Source organism: Bidens hawaiensis, unplaced genomic scaffold (assembly GCF_021521415.1).
Source record: "Bidens hawaiensis isolate Kalapana, Puna unplaced genomic scaffold, B.hawaiensis_p1.1 tig00055806_1, whole genome shotgun sequence".
NCBI lineage: Eukaryota > Viridiplantae > Streptophyta > Magnoliopsida > Asterales > Asteraceae > Bidens > Bidens hawaiensis.
Window position 1 is genome coordinate 14391 of NW_027500050.1, and position 25764 is coordinate 40154.

Genomic DNA, 25764 nt, shown 5'->3' on the forward strand with positions numbered 1-25764 from the left:
TGTAACCCGTTTCGTATAAATGGCGGGGTTCGCGGAGATTGCGTGCTCTAATGGTGATTTCTTGAGCCCTTTTATCATTGACGTGAACACCCGATCTTTCCTCTTCTCCGGCACCTCAAGAGGACAAAAGAGATTATGCAACTGAAATCAAACATGAACAACATGAGAATCATCATAACTAAGTTAAACATAAAACTGAATTATATACATAGAGTTGATAATTTACATAAAATTTTATATAAATATAAACTTATATTTAATAAATGTACACAATTAACTAGTTTTAATAAGTCAATAAGTTAATCTTAGATTATGTTTGGTTATTATGTTCTTAATAAACTATCATAGCATGTCCAAGGATGATCTAAGTCCAAACAGTCCTTAAGGTTCAAATAGTCCAGCAGCTAATCAGTGTCAACATTCAGAAAAGTTTTTGCCAAGTGTGAAGAATTCGCATGAAAGAATTCACATGGCACAAGAATCCATTCGCTTCGCATGGGTATGCGAAGCGAACAAGAGGTTCCATTTGCTTCGCACGGGTGAGCGAAGTGAACAAGATATTCCATTCCCTTCGCATGGGTGTGCGAAGCGAACAAGATATACCATTCGCATCGCACTGTTATGCGAAGCGAATAAGATCATCCCATTTGCTTCGCATGAGCCATGCAAAGCAAATACTTTTCCTTGCGAATCAGCTTCCTTTGCGAATCAAATTCACTTAGCCCAATTTTGTTCCTTTTGCTTTCCAAGTGGTCGGCTAGACCCGAATTGATGATCTGGAGTATCTTGGACCTTATCGTTTTCATTCAAGCTATCAATCGAACCCAGAAAGATCCATAAAACCCTAAATCTACAAACTTTACAAATCAAAACCCTAAAACCAATATCTACTGATGATTTTTACACTCTTGATGTTTTATTACAGTTTCATAACCCAATTTTGTTGCCATATTGAAGATCTAACACCTAGATCTAGCTGACGGTTCATATGAACCGTCTTCTAGATCCGAGAAAGAAACAGAAAGAAAGAAGAAGAAGGGATATGATAGGATGATATACCGAGGGTGTGAGTTCCATTTTTGTGATCGACATATGATTTTAAGGCTCTATTGTAGCGGATTGAAGGAGAAATCTTAGGGTTTGGGATGAGGGAGAAGAGAGAGAAATAGAGAGTTTTTGGTAAAGTGTTTAGTGAATAGTGAAAGATATTTTGAGTTCTCTTTTATATAGGGTCAGCCTATCTCGCGATAGGGTTAAAACATCACGAGTTTTCACTAAAAATACGCTCTCAGTCCTCGGTCTTTAAAAATATTTGCACATTCAAACCCGAAAAACATTTACCCACCAAATCCAAGCACTTGGTTGTTTTCTAAATTTACTTTTATCGGTCCACTGCTGTTAACGTTTGCATAAATGATCTCTTTGACAAAATGAAATTTAAATGAAGAGTAAATAAAATAGAATAAAGAATAAAAATAAAAGTAAAAATAAAAATACAAATACATAATGAGAATTAAAATTAAAATAAGAAAGAAATTAAGTGGATAATATCTTAGCTAAAAACAAAATAAAAACAAAACAAGTTACCTTTTAGAAATATAATTAAAGTTGAAACCAAATAAGAAATTAAAAAGATAAATATTGAATTAATTTACATATTACTTATAATTGATTTGGTTAATCAATTTAATTTAGAAAGATCGCAACATGGAATCATATTGATATGCAAAGTCCTAGATCGCGTTTTTATTTTGATATTATTGTGACACAAGTTCATCATCAATTGTAGACATTGTCCATTTGTTTAACTTGACAAGTGTTTTGATGTCGACATGATACGTTGAGGTACAATTAGGCACGATGCTTATGTGGTCCCCACTTAATTAGACATGTTACTGATTCCATCATACCTCGGGCTTAGTTTGTGTTGACATGTCACCTCAACTTGAGTTAAACCTTTCTTATTTGATCACAGTACACTTATTAACACACTTGAAACTTTATTTTTGTACGCTTGACTCGATCTAGAAAGATTAAAATAAAGCTGAAGTTCAGGGCCTTAACAATCAGGTCGGAAATACCATATAATCGCGCAGAGAAAGTCCAAGGCTTGAACAAAAGAAAGAAAATAAAACAAAGCAGAAGATTCAGGGCCTTAACAATCAGATCTTGTATGACTACAAACGTAGAAAGTCCAAGGCTTGAATCAAAATAAATGAAGAAATAAAGCAGAAGTTAAAATTCCCAGGACTGACTCCTTTTCGGACTCTTTTTCTTGACTTTTCTTTTCTTTTATGACTCTTTTATTTTCTGACTCCTTTTGTTTTTCTTTTCTTTTCCTGACTCAATAAAAATTAAAATGACACGAATTTTCATAAGACAACTGTGATCAGGTAAAGAGAGGCTTGGGTAAGACATGTTTAATTACATTTTAACCTTCATTGATATAACTTCAACGGAATCATGCAACCGCTTCATAAACGTATAGCCACTAGCATAGGCGAATATTTCAGTTTATATCACCCAACATTTACTTGTTTGTCAAGCCTATCTACACATCAGACGCTAATCCTGTAGACTTTTGATCTACTCTTTTCGTGCGCTAGGATCATTAAAATCAATGTACTATCATATTCCATAAGGTTGGATCAATTTCTTTACCAGGAAATTTTAAATATCCGTCTCCCTCTAAGCCGGAGCTCCCTCTAAACGGGACACTTCTTTTTGGATTTTCTTAAATATAACAATAAAATCTTTTTGATAAGTCAAATGACTTGTTTTTGTTTCTCTTAAAGTAAATTTAAAATCTTTTTGGTGAGTTAAAGTTAACTCATTTTCTCCCTCTAAAATTGTGACATATTTGAAAAATATTTACTATTTTAAAACAAAGGAATGGAAAATTTACTCAAAAGAAATCATGCCCAAAGATTTAACAAGATATAAAAATTGGGCACGACTGAAAGCTTTTGTAAAGAGATCAGTAAAGTTAAAATCAGAATGGACTCTTTTAATGTTGGCAAGCTTACGATCAAAACAATCATGAATGAAGTGCATTTGGATGTCGATGTGTTTTCTCTTTGAGTGCTGGACCGGGTTTTTGATAATCGCAGCGGCAGCCTCATTATCACATTTGATCGTGGTGTTAAAGAAATTCAAACCGTAATCCAGCAGTTGATGCTGGATCCAAATGACTTGTGAACAGCAACTGGATGCGGCAATGTACTCGGCTTCAGCAGTTGAGGTGGACACGGTGACCTGCTTCTTGCATTGCCTTGAGATCAACCTATCTCCCAGGAATTAACATCCAGTAGATGTTGACTTGCGGTCTAGATTGCATCCCCCATAATCACTGTCAGTGTATGCATGAAGTTCCAAAGGAGACTCTTTTGGATACCAGAGTCCCAACCAAGGTCTATCCTTGAGGTATCTAAAAATACGCTTGAGTCAATCATGTGAGATTCTCTCGGATCGGATTGATATCTTGCACACTGACAAACAGGGAACATGATGTCCGGTCTGCTTGCAGTTAAATACATCAGTGAGCCAATCATTGATCTGTACAGTGTTGATCAACTGACTTTCCCGATGGATCAGGAGCGAGAATCGGCTGTGTGGCAATCGGTGTCATGAACGCAGATGAATCCTTGAACCCAAACTTTTGAACAATGTCGTGGACATACTTCTCTTGATGAATCAAAGTCCCATCTGTCTTTTGTTCGACTTGTAAACCCAGGAAGAAAGCTATTTCTCCTAAAGAACTCATCCCAAACCGCTTCTGCATGACCTCAGAAAACTCCTTGCAAAGACTATCATTCGTGGAACCGAAGATGATGCCGTCAACATACACTTGGACAAGGATCAAATCTCCCCGAACTTTCTTGACGTAGAGTGTCTGATCAACAACTCCCCTTTTATAGCCATTCTTCACCAAGTGATCAGCGAGTGTTGCATACCAGGCACGAGGTGCTTAGTGAAGGCCATAAAGTGCTTTGTCAAGACGGTAAACATAGTCAGGGTGATCCGGATCCTCAAAGGTGGAAGTTGCTTGACATAAATTTCTTCTTTCACCCTTCCATACAAGAAGGCTTTCTTCACATCCATTTGATACACTTTGAAATTCATGTACGAAGCGTAGGCCAAAAAGATGCGTATTGCCTCTAATCTGGCCACGAGTTCATAAACATCATCGTAATCAAGACCCTCACGCTACGAGAAACCTTGTACAACAAGCTGGGCTTTGTTTCTTATGATCACCCCCTTGTCATCCTTCTTATTTCGGAACACCCACTTTGTCCCGATTGGCTTCTTATTCTCTGGCTTCTCGACCAGTTTCCAAACACTTCGCCTCTTGAACTGCAACAGTTCTTCTTGCATGGCTTCTACCCAAGAATTCTCCTTTAATGCAACTCTATAGTCCTTAGGCTCAACCTGTGAAATAAAACATGCAAAAATACACTTGTTAATGTTACCAGATGTGCTACGGGTTTGGACGCCGGCCGATGGATCTCCAATGATGTTCTCAGTCAGGTGTCTCCGATGAATCGGCAATTAAGGAATTGGTTAGACGTGCTCGACTGGAGTGGCCTCAAGATCGACAGATAAGCTCTCTATGGGATGGAAAACAGCTGGCACATTCACTAGAACATCCGTTTGAGGTTCATTGACTTCTGGTTAATCAACCAGATGTTCTTGATCAATGGGACCATCCCATAGGTTCTCGTAGAATGGTACAACAATGGCTGGAATCGGGTTAGAGTCAGTGTTGTCAAAAGCAGTAACTTGAACATCTTGGATATTTTATGCATTCGTCTCCTCAGTAGAACCTTGATTATCTTCTTTAAAGGGAGGCGTGGGAACAGATTCAACCACACTAGGTTCAGCTTGAGGATTTGCTGCTTGATCAGTCTGGTCATTATCAGCGTTGTCAGCCGACATGTAAGAATCAGTATCTGAATCGGGAGTGTCTTCGACTATGGGCATATCAGTAGTGTCTGCAGGTGGTGGCATTTCATTGACCGTGGCTGGTTGATTAACCACGGGCAATACATTCCGCACAGGTGCAGGAGCAACTACATGAACATCTTCCAGACCTCTTAACACAGCATGCATCAAGATTGACTGATTTTCTTCAGTATGGACGGGTGCTGATACAAATGAGGAGTGGGGAAAACAACCGGTGTTACATACATTCCTCGAAACTGTTTGAACAAGCCTTCATAATCAAATATCCAGTTGGGACCCGTGTGTGCATCCGTAGGATTTAACTCTTGCCAGTCAATATTGTATGAATCTATGATCACCCTTGCTCTCTTGTTATATACATGATAAGCATTCTTGTCAGCAGCGTAGCCAACAAAGTAACAGTCATCTGCCTTCTCAGCAAACTTTGATGTTGAGGTGGCATTGTTTTGGAGCAAGGTACACGGACATCCAAATATTTTGAAAAAGTTGACTTTTGGCTTTGTCCCATAGTAGACTTCATATGGAGTCTTGTTCCTTTTCTTGTTCAGCAACACACGATTCTGAGTAAAGCAGGCAGCGTTTATGGCTTCACCCAAAAAATTAACGGAAGCCTTGAATATGGCAACATAGTTCGTGCAGCTTCAACAAGTGTTCTGTTTCGTCTCTCAGCAACCCCATTTTGTTCAGGAGTGTAGGGAGCACTGAATTGACGAAGAATCCCTTTGTTGTGACAGAAATCATTCACTGCCCGGTTGCAGAATTTAGTACCATTATCACTTCTGATACACTTGACTCGTTTGTTAGTATGATTCTCCACCAAAATAATGAATCTGATAAGAAACTGAGCAGTCTCATCCTTGTGACCTAAAAGAAAAGTCCAACTAAAACGCGAGAAATCGTCAGTAATAACCAGACAATAGGATTTTAGTCATATTGCCAAAGGTTGAATTGGACCAAAGAGATCCATGTGCAACAATTGAAGAATGTAATCTATGGTATTGACGGTTTTGGGTCTATGAGGGAGTTTGTGCTGTTTGCATTTTGAACATGACAGATATTTTTTAGCACAGTGAAAGGATTTAATAGGCAAACCCATCACATGGTCACCTTTAACCAACTTATTTAAGTTTTTAAAGTTGACGTGACCCAACCGGCGATGCCATAAAGATGAATCATTCTCCGAGGCCTTGGACAATAAACATGAAGCAGTCCGCATTGAATAATTGCTTCTCATGTCCAGAATATATGCATCATTATGCCTCGGAGTACGCATCGGAATCCATTCATCTGGGACTTTGAAACCAGGTTTTAGAATTAGACACTCATTTTTAGTGAAAAGGGTGGAATAGTGCTTATCGCAGATCTGAGACACGCTGAGAAGATTATGATTGAGCTGCTCCACCAGGTTGACATCTTCAAAAGTCAGGGTTCCATTTGAGACTTTTCCCTGCTTTGTTATTTCACCTCCCACATCACCAGCAAAAGAGACGTGTCCGCCGTCAAATAGTCTAACATCAAACATCAATGACTCATCTCCAGTCATGTGTCGGGTACAACCACTGTCTAAGTATCAAATATTGTTTATAGACCATCCCGACTGACCCTACACACATGAACAGCTAGTTAGCAGTGGGGTCCCGAGACTTAGTTGTCTCGGGAAAATTAAATAGAAAATCACCAAACTTTACTTTATGATTTTTAAAAATGTAATCCCCTGGTGAGTCAGAGTCTGAAGTAAAATCCCTCGAGGAACATGAATTGTAAGTTCCTCGGTTTTGAAAAAGTTTTTTGGATTGCCTTCTTTTTGGTTTGGGCTTAACCACAAAATCCTCTAAAGTTTCTCTTTTGAAAACTTTTGGCGGGTTCTTAGGCTTTTCAGCTTCAACACCCTTCTCAAACCTTTTTCTTTCACTTTTAGTTAGCCAAAAAGGTTTCTTTGTTTTCTGATCTCTTTTTAACTTTGAATCCGTCTCACTGGCAGATGAGTGAGTTTGATTAGTCATTTTCTTGGACTTTGATGCAACTTTAGGAAATGAATGATCAAACTTACTGTTTAAATCTCTTTGTTGTCTGTGCCAGTTCTTGCATTGTCTTGCAAGATGAGACGGATTTCCACATATATAACAACATTTTCTCCGGTTGGTTTTATAGACATTCTCTGCACTTGAATATGAGTGATTTAACTGAGAAGTTGATGTAGGCGGGTTAACATGTTTGCAATTACTGTTTGACCTATAATTGCAATCATTAGCATAAATTTCATGAAATCTGTTAGAATGTTTAGATTGACTACGAGAGTAATAGTAGTCATTGTCAAACTGGTTATAGACTTGAGGATTCTTATGAAAACTAGTGTTTTGTGAAAATGATGCTTTCATTGGTGGTACATATTTACTGGAAGTACTCGTTTTCTCATTTTCAAAACATGATTTCTGATTATTGTTATCCTCATTCATATGACTAGTTGATGAGCAGCTAGGCATACTCTGTTCATCAACCTTATCTTCAATTGTTTCATCGAAAATGGTCTTCACACTCTGAATCTGAAGATGAACATTCACTTTCATTAAAATCAAAATTACAACTTTCATTTGTTTGACTTTCACAATATACAGATTTGGGGCAGACACCAGACTTTCTAACATAGATTTACAGACATTATTACAAACGGGGTTGTTAATTGATATGTGTAGTTCCACAACGGACTCAAAACGTGCTTCTAAAACTTCTTTCGTCTCACAACCCATGTTAACCTTCCCACATCCACTTTCGGTTACATCACCTACTTCACAAGATATATTGACATTAGATTTATCAGATGCTAAAACTGGAGCAGGAGTTTGTGAAACTAGAGAAACAAATTTCACAGGTTTTGGTAATCTACCAATTCCGTATAACATTTCTTCCTCGGGAGGAGTATTGTAACTAAAGTGGGGCAGGCTGGTATAATTATCATTCAAAGGAGGATGTACAACTGTATAATCATACCCCAGCCCAGCCTTTAGTTTAATACTTCTCTGAGCTCCAATAATTTCATCCAACTAATCTGATGCTGTTTCAAATCTCTTGACAGCCTTTTCGTGTTTTTCAACATTTGATTTATATACAGAAACTTCTTTTCTTAAATCTTCATTTTCATTTTGCAATTTTGAAACTATATCTTTATAATATTTAACTTCATGTTGAGTTAAAAAGATTTTTTGTCAGAGATTTGCCACATCATCATGATGAGTTTTAATCTTATCAACATACATCTTATCAGCTTTGACAAAATCATCATTTAATTTCTTAAGTTTTGAAATTTCTTTCAAAACATCATCATAATTTTGTCTATAAATCGCAACTTTGTAAATACATGCTTGAGAGCATAAGTTGTGGTTTACCTCATCACAATGTGATGTGTCGGGAACTGCAGTCGAAGATGATGAAGCTTCATTGCTTCTAGCAAAAGCCATGCATGCCATGTTTAATGGATTTTTCAATTCCTAAAACTGATCATACCAATCCATACCGGTTTGGACCTCTTCTTGAGAGACAAGGGCTCTTGTGTTTGAACTGGAATTGCCCTTGTGTGGATTACCACCGATTCTGGGAACTGAAGAACTTGGCCTTTGACTCACATGCTTTTTCCCTGTTGCCTTGCTGCTTTATTCATCAGAAATTTTCGTGACTCTGATGTCGTCTACTAGTTTTGGAGGGTTGGTACATGCTCTGGTGAAATGACCCATCTCATTGCAGTTTTAGCAGCGAAGCTTCTCCTTATCAAATCCAATTCTCTTGTGATCAGCATCCTTGAAGCTATCCTTTCCATACTTTTTTCATGAAGTTTGTTGCTCTATGAACAGTCATTGCCATCTGATACTTGATATCCATTTTCTTGAGATCTTTCTTGTTGATATCATTCAGATCACCCTGTTCAAAGGATGGAGGCAAAAGTTTTCCTTATAGCAGATCCTCATGACTTGAAAGAAAAGCATGAACCAACGCAATATTTGAGTCATTGAGGAGTGGAAGAATACCTGCATAACTTGAACTTTGACTTGGCTGAGTCTTTGACGAGTTAATCCCATGAGCCTTCAGAGCTTGCTCTATAGCTTTGTTCACTAGATCTTGGATTGAACTTGAGTTGGATGGTACTGGTGAACTTCCAGAGGAAATGAATGCAGTTTTTTGTGAAGGCATTGTTGAAGCATACTTGGGAGTCGTCACTGGATACATGTTTTGCTGATATTTGCTAATAAAAGCAGTAGACGTTTCAGAACCAGTGTTGATTCCCGCTTGATTCAGAGAACTCATATGATTTCTTATCCTCATTTGTTCATCCAACTCAAAGGATTTGATTGTTGAGATTAAGTTAGTGGTTGAGATTGCCTTCAGATTCGTGGTTCTTTTGATAGTGACAGTGTTGGTACTCCATAAGTATGGCAATGAGTTCATCAGCTTGTGGTTTACTTCTGAGTTCATGATGTTTACTTCTGCAGCTCTCACCCTAGCCAACAGCTTCTCAAATATTTTGATTAAATCACCTATACTTTCACCCTGACAGTGATTGAACATATTGAATTCTTCTTTCAAAATTGCCCGTTTTGCTATCTCTGATTTCAGCATTTCCTTCAATCTTCTCAACCAGTCCTTCCCATAAACCCTTTATAGTAGTGTGTACTCGAAGAGTTTCAGTAATTTCATTTGATAAGCATACAGTGAGAGTGAGAAAGGCTCTCTTATCTTGTTCCACCAAAGTCTTGTCCTCTTCACTATAATTTTCAATAGGTGTTGGTTGAGGACCAGTAGGAGTGTTGGATATTGGAACGTGTGGACCAACTTCAAAGCATCTCATTAAGGCAGAATCAGTTAATGAGATAAAGTTCATGAACCTGCATTTGAAGTCAACAAAGTTATCTTCTAATGTCATAAGTTTAGGAGGTTTGGTAATGGTTCCCGCTTGATTCTCAAGCAACATGTAGCTTTTCAACAGTCCTGAGTCAGAAGGCATGATTGCAAACAAGTTCTAATCACCAAGAGGCTTCAAAAGTTGAAATTTTACAAGGACAGAACAAACAATTCACAAAGGATGCGAATAGAAAACAATTTCAAACAATTCGCAAGGAATGCGAAGCGAATAGTTTGAGTGCGAAGAGAATAAGAAATTATATTCGCTTCGTATGCGAAGCGAATTGTTTTCTATGCGAATCAAGTTTGTGCGATGCGAATTATTTGTAATGCGAATTCTTTGGATGCGAATACTTTCTTGATGCGAAGCGAATACTACTTTGCGAAACGAATTCTCATGCGATGCGAAGTATCATGCGAAGCGAATTCTCATGCGAAGCGAATTCTCATTGCGAAGCGAATTCTTTCCATGTGAAGCGAATTCTTTTTACTTTCTAGGAAACTATTTTTGTACTTCACCAAATCTGTCAGTCTTGTTTAAGGTTAGTACAACCACCCTTTCAATACATGCGAATAAGAACGAAAAACTACAATTTTGAGTAACTTTTAACACCCGGAGACTTCACAAACTTGAATTTAACATCTTTAATGTTATGATTATCATCAAGAACACTTTTAGGCCATCTTGTAGTTTCTTTTATCCCTAATATTTTTGGTTTTTGTAGATTTTCTTAACAAGAACCCGTGAGAATACAAGTTCAAATAACACTTTCTTATAATCTTTCACAAGATCAAAACCCAAGGTTGTGATCCAAAACCTTAACTAGTTGAGCCGATACTCTGATACCAATTGTAGGTCCCGAAGGGTGGATCTAACAACAATCTTGGATCAACCAAACACGGTGCTAGTAGAATATCACACCAAGTCACCTTGGTCTCGGATCTTGGTTTTTATTGTCGGCTTTTGTGTGAGAGAACAAGAGAGAATGAGAGGAGAATGGTTTTGACAAAAGCTTAAGGGCTGTTTGGGATTCCTTATTTTCACCTTCTTATAACTTATAAGGAGAAGTCATAAGTTACAAATGTGTAACTTATCAGCATTTCCTCTCACATAATAAGGAAACCCAAGCACTTTCTTTTAACTTATCATAAGTCATAAGCTATAAGGAGGTGAAAATAAGGAATCCCAAACACCCCCTTAGTATTCTCATGGCATGCTTCCTATTTATAGGGAAGCATGTATGAGAATGGTTTCCATATCATGAAATGCCCAATGGGCTTGTGTACATTGCCTTGGGCCCAATAACATTTGCAAAGATAAGCCCAAAACATAATCTTACAATACAAAAGACTTTAAATTAACAAGGCCCAACAATATATATATATATATATATATATATATATATATATACATACATACATACATACATACATACATACATATAGGGGATGGATCTTGCGAGAAGTGATTTTATAGCGAGAAGTGCGAGAAGTTAATCATAACCATTGATGATGATTGATCTATGGTCTACAATCAAAATGGTAATAGTGTAATTATGAGTTTCAACATCTTAATTGAAATTAATGGAGTTTCAAACAAAAAGGGTATGTTGGTATTTTGCTTTGTAGAAGCCACATTTGTAACTTACATTTCATTATTAAATTCCTAAATTTTAACTACATCATTTCTCAAATAAAATATTTTAATAATTTAAGCTCGCAAGAAGTTATCACAACCTACAAAAAAAAATCATATAATCTATATTACCAAAACTTTTTATTACCAAATAAATTCGTGGGTTTCACCATACATTTTCTAGTTTATACAAGCTAACACGTTCTTCAGTGTTCATAAAAAAAACGTTGACCAACAATATGTTAAAGTTACATTATTTAGGAATTAATTTTTCATAATTAATTAATTTACTAATTAAATTCATAATTTAAAAATAATTATGTTAAAAGTTACATTATTTATTTTGTTAGTGTATGTGGTATTTCAAATTGTGTATGTGCATTTTTTTTCATGTGTAGGTTCATTTATGTACTATGTAGGTTCATACATGTATTGTATTTGTGGTATTATGAATTGTGTAATTGTAATTTTTATCGTGTAGGTTCATTTATGTAATATGTAAGTTCATATATGTACCGTGTATGTAGTATTTCGAATAGTGTAGTTCTAATTTTTATCGTGTGTAGGCTCATTTATGTACTTTGTAGGTTCATATATGTACTTTATATGTGGTATTTTTGAATTATGTGTGTGTATCTTTTATCACGTGCAGGTTCATTTAAGTAATGTATAGGTTCATATATGTACTGTGTAGGTGATACTTTGAATTGTGTATGTGTAATTATTTTATCGTGTGTTGGTTCAGTTATGTATGGTGTATGTGGTATTTTGAAGTGTGTATGTATAATTTATATAAAAATCTTGAAATTATAAATAAAATAAAAAAGATATAGATTTGTTTGTTGATAAACTGTAAATAAGATGTACATAGGTTTATGTGTAGGTTATGCTGTATGACGTGTAAGATATGTTACTTAATGTATAGGATATGCTATATGATGTGTAAAATATATTATTAAGATTGATATGTAGTATGTATTTTTAATGTGTAGGATATGTTGTATTATGTGTATAGGATATGTTATTAGCATTGACGTGTAGTGTGCATTTTTAATGTCTAGGGATAATTATTAGGAATGTGTTGTTTTAATATTTAAAAAACTAAATTTGTTAAAAGAATTTCCAAATAATAAAAAATTAACAATCATATAATATAAAAAATAATAAAAAGAAAATCATGTTTGAAACTCCTAACTTATTTATTAGTTACCAAAAACAAATCATGAAAATTTTACTAATATGCCTTAGTAATTAATTAAACATAAAATAAAAAGGAAATTATATGATTGGCTAGAAGGACTTCTCGCACTTCTCACAATAAGAAAACTTCTGAAATGAACCTAATCCCATACATATATATATATATATATAATTGGCCCTCATACAAATTATGTATTGGCCGAGGGTGCGGCTCGTACACCCTCAAGGCCGGCCATGGAAATGAGTTAAAAGGTGACCACAAGTAGCTACTAGTAGGCACGAGTTGATTGTGTTACAAAGTAGTCGAGACGAGCTAAACATCAACAAACTACTCTAATTTGAGATGTATACCCAGGACCAGTCATTGACCAAGATACACTCATAGCTTGCAAAATAGTTGGTCCAGTTAGGTTTTTGTAAAACTACTCGTGCCGATGTGTTTCGTGTGCAGCCAAACTACTCGTCGCGATTAAAACACTAATGCAGTAGTCGTGGGCGTTGTAAACGAAGCATGCATAGAACGTGCTCATGGCGACTAAACAAGTATGGAACGTGCTCGTTTCAGGTAGTTTATGGCCACGTGGCATGCTTTTATTGGTTCCGTAAACTAATCGTTTCGCTTAAGAACCTACTCGTTCTCACTAGTTTATAATACCTATTTTTTGGAATTGTATAAAAAATGTGTATAAACTAGAAATCCTTTTTCACAAAAACCTATTTGGGAAATTGCCTTTATTCAACCTATCACATAATTTTCATATTTAGGTAGTGTTTGTTATGGAAGAATGAAAGGTGGAATGTAGTATGTCATTCCAAAGAAATAAAAAAAAGCATGTTTAGTTACCATACATGAATGGAATAGATCATTCCAAATGGAATGAAATTCCTTTCATTTTTAGATTTTTCATTCTCATAGGTATGAGTGTTTTTTTTTTCATTCCTTCAAAGAATGAAAAAGTCAAAAAGTCAACAATCATTATTACTATTATAAAATTATAATTATTATTTTCCAATTATAGTTATTATATTATTATATAACTATCATTATTGTTTCGTATATTATAATATAACTATTATTATATTAGAACTATTACTATATTATCAACATTTTTTCTAAATTTGTTGAGTTAACATTTCACAATACATATACGGTTTAACGATCTCGTTACAGCACGAGGGTCCTAAAAATAGTTATTATGAATATTCATTTATTATTAATATTATTTAGTTTGATTTATTTGTTATTATTATTACTAATAAAAATATTAATCATAATAGAGTGATTAATTATTTCATTCTTACATGGTAACCAAACATGACAATGGAATGGTAATGATCCATTTCATGTCTATTCCATTCCCTCATCTAATCCATTACCCCGTATCAAACATACCCTTAATTCTACTGCCAAATGTTATAATGTATTTTATTCTACCTATCAAGCATAATGTTATTAATCGCCATTCACAAACGTGTATAGGCTAATACTAATTCAAATCAAGTATCATATGATCAACTTAAGAGGATGGAAGATAATAATAATATCTCAGATGTAAAATTTTTAAATAATAACAAAAACATAATCACCACCGCTGTGGATGAAGAATACAAGGCACAAACTAATAATAACATAGTAGTTTTCAGGTGGATCCCAATCAGGTGCCACTCCCAAATAAAGTGTTCATACTAGTACTATAAGTTTTAGCTTAAACAACTCATGAAAGTTATAAGATGGCTGCAACCTTTCTTAACACTGTTTGCGTGGCTTACGAGTTTTCCATTGCTTGAGAAGATATTCAACGCCTTCTTTCAATGTCGCGGGTCTTTTCTCCGTGTTGTTCCAAAGTTCCGGGATTGGATATCTACCACTAGGGTTGTACTCATTTAGTTCATTAAGAGCTCTTACGACGGAATCATACGCATCTTTCTCACATTCATTTTTTAAGCTTGCAAGCTTCTCATCTTCTTCATTCAAAACCTCCTGCGTAATCATATTTCATTATTCCACACCTACTTTAATCAACTAGAACAGTTTATAAAATTTGACAAAAGATAGGTATAGAAATTAATACCTTGATTTGCCCTCCGACAGTGATGACTTTAAAGGGATGCCAGCTAGGATCCCCGAGATGATTCTCCCACAAATCTGCCAAGTTTGTGGCATTTTCAGATGCCTCTTTATTATTAGAACAGTGTCTCTTAGCAGCAGCAATAAAAGGCATTACATCAAGCTTCCCCATACGCTTGACAAAAATATGTGCGCGCACAGTATTTTTATTAAAACCCTGTTCAAAATTCAAACAAGCGGGATAAAACAGTAATTTCAAATAAGTTTTGTCAGTTTAGATGAATGACTTGATTAAAACTCACATTAATTAGCTCTTCCGCTCTTTAACTATCAATGTTTGATTAAGCTCTTCCAAACACACAAGTTCCTCTTCTTTTTCTTTCAGATCATTTTTAATTGATTCCATTTTCTTCTTTGCTTCATTATCTTCTTCAGTCATGTGTTTCATCACTTCCAAGGCTCCCTTCATTTGCTTGATCTCTAGCTCCAACCGTTGCTTTTCATCAAGCTTCTTTTCAAGCTCGATAATTTTCTGGTGAAGTTTTTCTTTTTCTCTCTGTCGTGTTTTTATTAAATCAAATACAATTATAAAAAACTGATATGAAAACACATGATTCAATCTGAAAGTTTGTTAACAAACCTTCTGTTCCTCAGCTAGCTTCAACACTCTTTCATCTGCCTTTTTCTGCTCAAGAATTGCCATTTCATTCTGCCAAAAAAAGAATAATAAAAAAATATTCCATTGTTTTAATAATAACAATCTAGCATGTAAAACAAAATCGAGTACCATTCTCTTCGCATTATCAAGCTTCCGTTTCTCATCGTCATTTTTAACTTAGCGTGCTCTAAGTTTCTTTTCACGATCTTCCAGCAGCCAAATGCTCCGTTCATGCTCAGCTGTAATCATTTTAAGCTGCTCACCGGCCTTTTTTTCCATCATCTCCATATCTGATCAAGAACAAAAATAAATAAAAATTAAGATAAATGAAACATAGAGGTTTAACAATCTTGAAAACAGTACCTCTATTAAAGTTCTCTATCATCTCTTCTTTCTGTTTCATAACACTCTTCAATTCAATATCCGTTTTGCTTATTTCAACATTAATTTCTTCACTTCTTTTGTCCTTTTCGTCTATCATAGTTTTCAATCCCATAAACAGTTTCGAATCTTTTGCTTGTTCTTCTTTTTGAAAGCCTGCCACAGTTTTCAAATCACCATTCTTTTTAAGATAATTTCCAACAACACCAAAAAAATTATAATCTTTATCTGTTGCAATCCAAGCATACAACTTATCATCTTTGCAGTTTTCCCTACTAAACCAATCTTCCCTTCCATGTCTGTTTACCTCAAAATCCTTCATAAACATCAAAACACAACACGACACAAACCATCCCACGTACTCCCAAATTCAACCACAGCAAGCCCCGAGTGACCCTGATAGTTCCACAGAGTATGCACTTTCTCCGGCTTGTAGCCCTTTCCTGTCCAATCAACTTTCAGCTTATTACCACTGTCACCCACATACTTACTGTTCTTATATTCAACAGGAATGTTGGCAACCACAGCCATCCAAGGCCAAACATATATGTCTTCGTTAGCATTTTGCTTTTGAGTTGTATCTAGTAAACTATCACTTGTTGAATGAAAACTCTTGAGTTTAGCTTTAGTATCAAAGTCCTTCTTTAAAAACTCAATCAATCCCATGTGTTTGGCCTTTTCTTTAAGGTTGCACCTTTCGATTCTCGCACAATGCGATTTGCGTGCCGAAGGAGATCGTTGTAACAGTAGTCTCTACTATCAGTACAAAAGGGACATTTTAAGATGTTTTCTGAAAACTTAATTTTGAAACAACCGCCTCTTAGTTCCTTGAGATACTTGTGCTTATACTTCTCAATTCCGATATCAATGTCAAGTGCATATCTACTACGTTGACTCATCTTGCACCTATCTTGCGAATTACAATATATCAAACACACAAATTCGGTAACATGAAATCAGTTCTATCAAGAAACATCTACAAAAGGCTTGATTTCAACAGATATATAAACTAGTTTGAGTCATATAACAAAACTATCATCGTTAGAAAAACAATATCTATACAACATTATAATACCATGAGCACAAAAAGGTAAATTCACATAAAGCTAAATCTTTTTAGCGCATGCACGTTCCCCATTTTTTTAAATGTCAATAAATTTTTTGTGCGTCATGTTTTTTAACAAAAAGAAACTACACCATAACATGTTTTTTATCTTTAATTTTAGTATGCTATTGCTATGTAAAACTTAATAAATAATTACGTTTTTACTAGATTTTTTGTTTAATTGGCCAATGCTTTTTCGTTCCTTTAAATACAGTATTATAAATCACCAACTTAAGTGTTGCATTCCCCGCCACATCAATACACACACACATGCATCAAGATCATGAAATCAACAAGAGATTAATACCAACAATAACAAACATTTAACCATGGAAATGGAAAGAGCAATGAAACTTAATATATAAAAACAAGTAGGTGAGCCTTGATCATGTAGATCTCATAAAAAATATAGTTATAATTAGTTAATCAAATTGGAGTTACAATTTTTATGTAATAAAGTATATTTATAAGATGAGATAAAAAAAAAGAAAAACATAAAACAACTGAAAACCCTAGGTTACAAAATGTGAGGTCTTAGGTTACAAATTGGTGTCACAATTCTGCATGAAATTAAACTCACCGCGATAATCGATATTCGATTTTTTAGCGCATTAACGGCATATTACCATCTACAACAAGTTTGATCGGTACTTTGATCTTAACAGGTAAATAATTAATTAATTAATCTTGTTGCAGCAGCAGCAGTTGTTAACTTAAACGAAAACAAGTACCTAAACCTTTAGGTATGCATGCAGATACAATACACCAAATCATCTAATCTTATATAGCTAATATATGAATAGTTGATGAAATTGTAGTAGCAAATTTCTTAATTATCTAATAAACAAATTGACAAAAGTAACCCTAGATCTGAATTGTTAGGTTTTTGCACTAGTAAGAACGTCAACTATGCCGGAATTGATCGAGCAAACTTGTCGGGGAAAACAGGGGGTAAATAAGTAAAATAACACAAACACAACACAGAGATTAGATTTGTATACCTTGAAGTAAAACTCAATAACAAAGTAAAACCCTAGCGAGCTAGGTTAGGTTAAGGTTTTTGATCCAGCAACGATCGTCGGCAACGCTGGAAGCTGTTGATGAAAATGAGAGCAAAGTCGCCAGAAAAATCGAGTGTAGATGGAATGGTCAAAATGATTTCTGAAATGGAACAACGAGAATATATTTCTGATATTGTTGCTGACGTAGAATTTTATTTTTATAGTATAAATCTCAAAATGTATAGTAGTTTGAAAATATCTGAATTGATTTATGTATATTCTAAATTAGTTTTTAAATCTCGAAATAAAAAAATTATTCAAAACTAATACACAATGTGAAATCAATAAATATATTCCAGAGTTTATATAAAATAGGTATTATATGGTAGAATATATTACACATTGTAAAAATAAAAGAGAAATAAATATTTGAAGTTTCTTAAATCTATAAATATTTTCAGGTATACATTATTTGAAGTTTTATTTGTAAGTTCGCCCTTTTTTATTTGTAAGGATACCAATTAAAAGGTTTTCATAAGAGAGTTCTGATAACGTCAACAACAACAACAAAATAATAATAATAATAATAATAATAACTACTCGGCCTATATAATTTCATTATTGATAAAAAAAATGAAGGATATTTATTTGCAGATCTTACAATTTGAATTATCATGGATGTTCGAAACTTCATACGTAAATGAACAATGACCTCTTGGTCTTTTAGACATTTGTATTTAGTTTGTTGATGTACCACATGAGATTTCATAAAGAAAGATCATAATGAAAGAAATTAAACCATAAAATCGAGTTTGTACCACATGTGATAACTCTTTGTGGATGGAGTGTCCACCCCACCCTAACCATCTACGCTATCTCTCATCCACATTATCATCTTCACATCATTATTTCTTAATCAATCTTCCAATTAATCATGGAAATATCAATCATTCACCTCAATTCATTAATTAGGTGGTGTGAATAATCGACACGTGACATAATACACTTAGATTGCTTGAAAATGTGGACTTTATTCCAGAATAAACGGTTCGCTTAATATATGGTCAAAGAATTTGAACCAATTGAAGATAAAAAAAACACCATTAATTGAATTTTATCCCTTATTTTGATTTGGTCCTTATTAGGTTTAACCGGAATATTGTTATTCAATTTTCAACTAAAATATTTTCTATATGTATTTTTTTCATATACATACATATATATATATAGGCTTAAGTTCAGGAGAGAAATGAAATTACTATGAGAAATGTGGGAAACGAATATGGACCACTAGTTTTATTTTATGTTTTAAATATTTAAAAATAAATAAAAAAATATAAATGCAACAATAAATGCATTTTCTCTTTTCAATTAATGCAACTAATATAACCAAAATAAATCCTCTCAAATTAATAAATATCAAAACATAATTTTTTTTTTCAATTGATATACTTAGAAAAATTATTGTTATAAATAATAATAAAAAAATATCATACAAATGTGTTCATTAAATATAAACAATAAATATACAACATACACAAAATTATATAATCTACACTTGTTTTGAGCAATAAAAACGTACAACATACAAAAAAGTATACAACTTAAATATGTAATTCGACATTAACAATTATATAAACTAGAAAAAGATACACACATCCTATACGTGTGTAGGTTTATATGTTTTTCGTGTTTGGGTAATATGTTTTCTTATTCTTAGAACAAGTGTATGTCGGATGTTTTTGTGTAGGTTATATATTTTTTATTAACATTTAATGCTAACATATATAAGATAGTTTTTGTATTATTCATCACAATATACCTACGTGTTGATGGATATTGATATATTGAGTTGGATGAAATTGGTTTTGGATAGAAAAAATATTTAATGTACGAATAAATTGTATTTAAATGTGTAGGATAAATTTTTCGAGTGTAGGTTATATGTTTTTGGTGTGTAGGTTATACGTTTTCGTGTGCGTGTGTATTTTATTGATGCTGAATTTTGTGTGTCGGTTATATATTTTTCATGTGTAGGTTATATGCTTTCTTATTCTTAGAACAAGTGTATGTTATATGTTTTTGTGTAGGTTATGTACTTTTTTGTTGATATTTAATGTAGACACGTGTAAGATAGTTTGTTGTACTATTCATCACAATGTAAATACGTGTTGATGGATATTAATATATTGAGTTGGAAGAAATTAGTTTTGGATAAAAAGAAATTTTAATGTATGAATAAATTGTACTTGTGTAGGATAAAAATTCAAAAGAGAAAAAAATAAGTTATAAAAATAAATGAATTTTTAATATTTTCCAATTATAATAATTTGATTAGTTGTATTAATTAAATAAATAACTATTATATTTATTAGTTATATTAACTGAAAAGAGAGCATGCATTAATACTTTCCTCATTTATCTTTAAACATTTAAAACCTAAATTAAAATTTGTGGCTCATATTCATTTCTCATATTTCTCACAGTAATTTTATTTCTCTCCTGAAACATCCCTTATATATATATATATATATATATATATATATATATATGAGAGAAATAAGATTACTGTGAGAAATGAATATGGGCCACTAGTTTTGTTTTAGGTTTTGAATGTTTAAAAATAAATGAAAAAAATATAAATGCAACAATAAATGCATTCTCTCTCTTAATTAATACAACTAATATAATCATAATAAATCACTCTCTAATTATGGATACACATATTCTATACGTGTGTATGTAATATGATTTTTGTGTGTAGGTAATATGTTTTCTTATTCTTAGAACGAGTGTATGTTATATATTTTTGTTTAGGTTGTATATTTTTTATTGGCATTTATTGCTAATATGTGTAAGATAGTTTTTTATATTATTCATCACAATGTATCTACGTGTTGATTGATATTGATATATAATATATGAATAAATTGTATTTGTGTAGGATAAAATTTTCGAGTGTAGGTTAATGTTTTTCGTGTGTAGGTTATACGTTTTCGTGTGCGTGTGTAGTTTATTGATGTTGAATCTTGTGTGTCGGTTATATGTTTTTCGTGTGTAGGTTATATATTTTCTTATTATTAGAGCAAGTGTAGGTTATATGTTTTTGTGTAGGATGTGTACTTTTTTGTTGATATTTAATGCAAACACATGTAAGATACTTTTTGATACTATTTACCAAAATGTAACTACATGTTGATGGATATTAATATATGGAGTTGGAAGAAATTGGTTTTGGATAGAAAGAAATTTTAATGTATGAATAAATTATACTTGTGTAGGATAAAAATTCAAGAGAGAAAAAATAAATTATAAAAATAAATGAATTCTTATTATTTTTCAATTATAATAATTTGATAAGTTATGTTAAGTGAATAGATAACTATTATATTTATTAGTTATATTAATTAAAGAGAAAACATGAATTAATACTTTCCTTATTTATCTTTAAGCATTTAAAACACAAAATAAAACTAGTGGTCTATATTCATTTCTCACATTTCTCACAATAATCTCATTTCTCTACTGAATCATCCCCTATATATATATATATATATAAAGAATTCATTAACTTTGTAACTTATTTCTCTTCTCTCTTGATTTTTTATTCTACACAGATACAATTTATTCTGCAGGTCCTCTAAAATGGATCTCACAACTTTACTCGAATCAATCCATATTGTTAGTTAGCGAAAATCACCAACAACGCTCGGATCTTGGATCTTAGTTTATTATATGTAAGAGAGAAAAATGTAAGTTTTTGACGGAGAGAGATTTTATTTCCAAGAGTTATGTCTTGTGTCTTGTTTAGAGAAATGGGTAAAGTGACCCTTTTATAGAGTCCCCATTTCTCCAAGGTTTACATTTGTACCATAGAAAATAAATGTACTAAGTACGTAATACACCGACTAAAAGAAAAACACAAAGACATACACAATCCTAATGATAATATAGAATATTGACCCTATAATCTCCTTCTAGGATTGAGTATGATGAGGAACCATCATCAAGTTCTTTGCGTCATCTTTATTTCTTGAAACCCAATACTTGTCTTGATCCAGGAGCTTGAACCGGGTTGGATTTTGGGCAATTCTTTATTTTCAGTTCTTGTAGACTTGAATTTCAATCTTATTTTCTGGAAAGGATCGACAACAACAAATTTTAGAAACATCATATATAGGAGGCTCGACATCTACTTTTCTTTTACTGACTTTCTTGAGTCGACTGGTTTTTTTCTATGTCTTTAGACACAATCAGTTCATTTTTAAGTTCAACTTCCAACTTTCACGTTCTCGTTTTCTTTTAAGCACTTAAGTATCTGCAACTTTAGTCTCTGCATCCCAACAGACTTGATCTTGAACTACCTATCCATGTACAACTACACAAAACTTAGAGCGAATAAGATTCGTTCACAGACCCTCTCGAGGGTCAAAGAAGAATTTTATTTTTCAAAACATGTCCTTGGTTTGAAATGTTTGTGAAATAACTCCGAAATTTTTACTTTCGGTCCCTCAACATGTAAATGATTTGTTTAAGTCCCATGTTTCGAACGAACCTTGCATGAACGACCTTGACAATCATGATTTTAAACAAAACAAAGGTTTAATAAAATATGTACAAACACAATAAAGACTTACAATCTTTTTGGCATTTTTATTTATTTTAATATTACGAAAATATATACATAATATTTTGAAGTTGAAACTTAAAATAAAATAGAAGAAAATAAAAAATAAAAGATAGGAATAAAGATGAAATTAATATTACATATCAAAAATATTTACTTAAAAAGTTTACTAAATAATTTTTGTGAGAAAGTTCACGATATGGAATCACATTATTTGTTAATGTTCTAGATCACACTTCTATTTCAACGTTATTATACCAAAAACTTAAAGTCGATTGTAAATATATTCTGTCCACTTTAAACTTAACAAGTATTTTGATGTCAATGTGATATGTTAAGGTATGTATTAAGTACAATAGTTGTGTGTCCCCATTTAATCCAACAAATTACAGACTCCATCATACCTCAGGTATAGTTTGTATTTACATATCACCTCAATTTGACTTAAACCTTTATTATTTGATCACAAGAAGCATATTGATTGACACTTTACTTTTGGACAATTGACTCTATCTAGAAAGATTGAAATAAAGCAGAAGTTCAGGGCCTTAACAATCATGTCTTATATGACTACAAACAGAGAAAGTCCAAAGCTTGAACAAAAGAAAGAAAATAAACTAAAACAAAAGATTCAGGACCTTAACAATCATATCTTGTATGCTACAAAAATAGAAAGTCCTTGGCATTAATCAAACTAAAAGACTAACCAAATTAAAAGTTAATAATCCTAAGACAAACTTATTTTGAATTTTCTTTTTCTTTTCTTTTATGTCTCTTTTTTTTTTCTCTTTTATTTTCTTGACTCTTTTCTTGACACAAAAATGAAACAGACACATGACAACATAAGACAACTGTAATCAGGTAAAAATAGGCTTGGGTATGACATGTTATTTACATTTCGGCCTTCATTGATATTACTTTACATGGAGTTGGCAACCGCTTCATGAATGTTTAACCACTAGCGTAGGCGAGAGTTTAAGTTTGTATCACTCTGACACCTAATTATTTGTCAAACCTATCTACACGTCAAGCAGTTATCTTGTTGGCTTTTAATCTACTATTTTTGTGTGCTAGGATCGTTAAAGACAATTTCTTATCATTTTCCAAAGGTCGGATCAATTTCTCAAAATTTTATAATTTTTAAATTATCCAACTCTCTCTAAACTGGAGCTTGCTCTAAATGGGAAAATATCTTTAAACATTTTCTTATTTTCTTAGAAGAACACAAAATCTTTTTGATAAGTCAAGTGACTCAATTTTTGTTTTTCTTAAAGATAAACTAAAAATCTTGTTTGATAAGTTAAACTTAACTTATTTTCTCCCTCTAAAATTGTGACATATTGAAAATATTTACAATTTTACATATAAAAAGATAGATAGGTTGTTTTAATCAAAATTGATCATGCCGAGTGATTCGACCAGAAATTCAAATCGGGCATGATCGATGGCTTTAGTGAAAAAGTCAGCAAAGTTGTTGTCAGATGGACAATCTTAAGCTTGCACTAATACATTGTATAACAAAGTTGAAGAGATTTAAACTGAGACCCAACAGCTGATGCTTGGATCCATCACTTGAGAGAAGTAGTTGGACGAGGTGAGTTTGAGAAACGCTCGATAAGTTGTGGTAACATTAGCGGCTGTATTAGTGACCAAATCAATATCGGTCGCAAATTTACCGACCGAAACAAAATCGGTTGCAAAATTAGCAACCAAAACAAAATCGGTTGCAAAATTAACGACCGAACATTTTCGGTCGTTAATCGGTCGCAAGTGTAGCGACCAAAGTTGTTTCGGTTGCAATTATAGTCGCTCATTATTAAAAAAAGGAAAAAAAAATTAATAGGAATTTATTTGGTCGCAAAAATGGTCGCGAATTTTTGACTAAAATTGCTTCGGTCGCAAAATTATTGACTAGAACAAGATAGGTCGCAAAATTAGCGATCAAACTTTTTCGGTCGTTAATTTGTCACATATGTAAGCAACCGAAATGTTTCAGTTGCGAATATGGTCACTAGTTTTAAAGAAGAAAAAAATATAATTTCATTTGGTCGCAAAAGACAGTCACAAAATTTTTGACCAAAATTGTTTTGGTCGCAAAATTAGTCTCCATAACAAAATTGGCCGCTAAATTAGCGACCGATTCGCTAGTTTTATAGAATTTAAAAATATTAACATATTTGGTCACAAAAGTGGTTGCAAATTTGTAGACTGAATTGTTCGGTCGTAAAATTAGCGACTAAACCAATATTGGCCGCAATATTAGCGACCAAACATATGCGGTTGTTAATTGGTCGCAAATGTAGCGATTTATTTTTGTTGCAAATATGGTCGCTATTTTTGAAGAACAGAATATATCAAAAAATGTTGTAAATTCTCCTACTAGAATTGTCCGGTTGCAACAATAGCGACCAAAACACATGTTGTTTGGAAAACTGGCAGCCGGATTTTTCGGTCGTTAATTGGTCACAAGCGTAACGACTGAAATTGGTTCGGTTGCAGATATCATTGCTAGTTTTAATATATAGAAATAAAAATAATATGATGAAAATTGATTTGGTAGCAAAAAGGGTTAAAAATTTACCGATAGAAGTTGTTCGATTACAAGTACAGTAGCCAACTTTCTGAAATATAACTATTAAAGTTGTCTCGATTAGTTTACAATTACAATTAAGTGATACATTAAAATTTCCAAATTACCCCTTGGAAAATCGCCAATGTTGAATCTATTGAGGATTGAAATGTCAATATACTAGACCTTTTGTTGTATATTTACTTGATCTGTAATATGCTTGCCTCGCTGCACTTGTAAATGATAAATGCTAATCATCGGTCTTAATTATCGAGTCCCACTCGAAGCACTTTCATTTTTCGACTTAGGATCAATAAAAAATAATCAAAATATGAAGCGAACAATCTTATGACTTTTATGTAGAATTGACAGCTACTAACCCGATGAATAATAATCATAAAATTAAGAACTAGTATCAACACCCGTTGCGTTGCGGCAACGGCGTTACGCAAATTTGGCTAGTATCGGTCAAAGCTCGTTACGACACCAACAATGAATAAAAAAGCAAATTTATCAACGCCAAAAACAGTATCCGCACACATACAACTTATGATCGAAGTGACATGAACTCGGTCGGTATCAGTTAGGTTCGTACAAGTACCGACACTAAACCCAAAAGATAATCAGTGAACATCCAGGATAATAGTGGCATTCGTAACTTATAATA

General features: G+C 33.2%; 1 pseudogene; it reads right to left on the reverse strand.

Moving 5' to 3' along the window:
• Positions 1 to 14361: 14361 nt before the first annotated feature.
• Positions 14362 to 16694, reverse strand: LOC143601164 (factor of DNA methylation 4-like; annotated as a pseudogene).
• Between the last annotated feature and the right edge of the window lie 9070 nt (positions 16695 to 25764).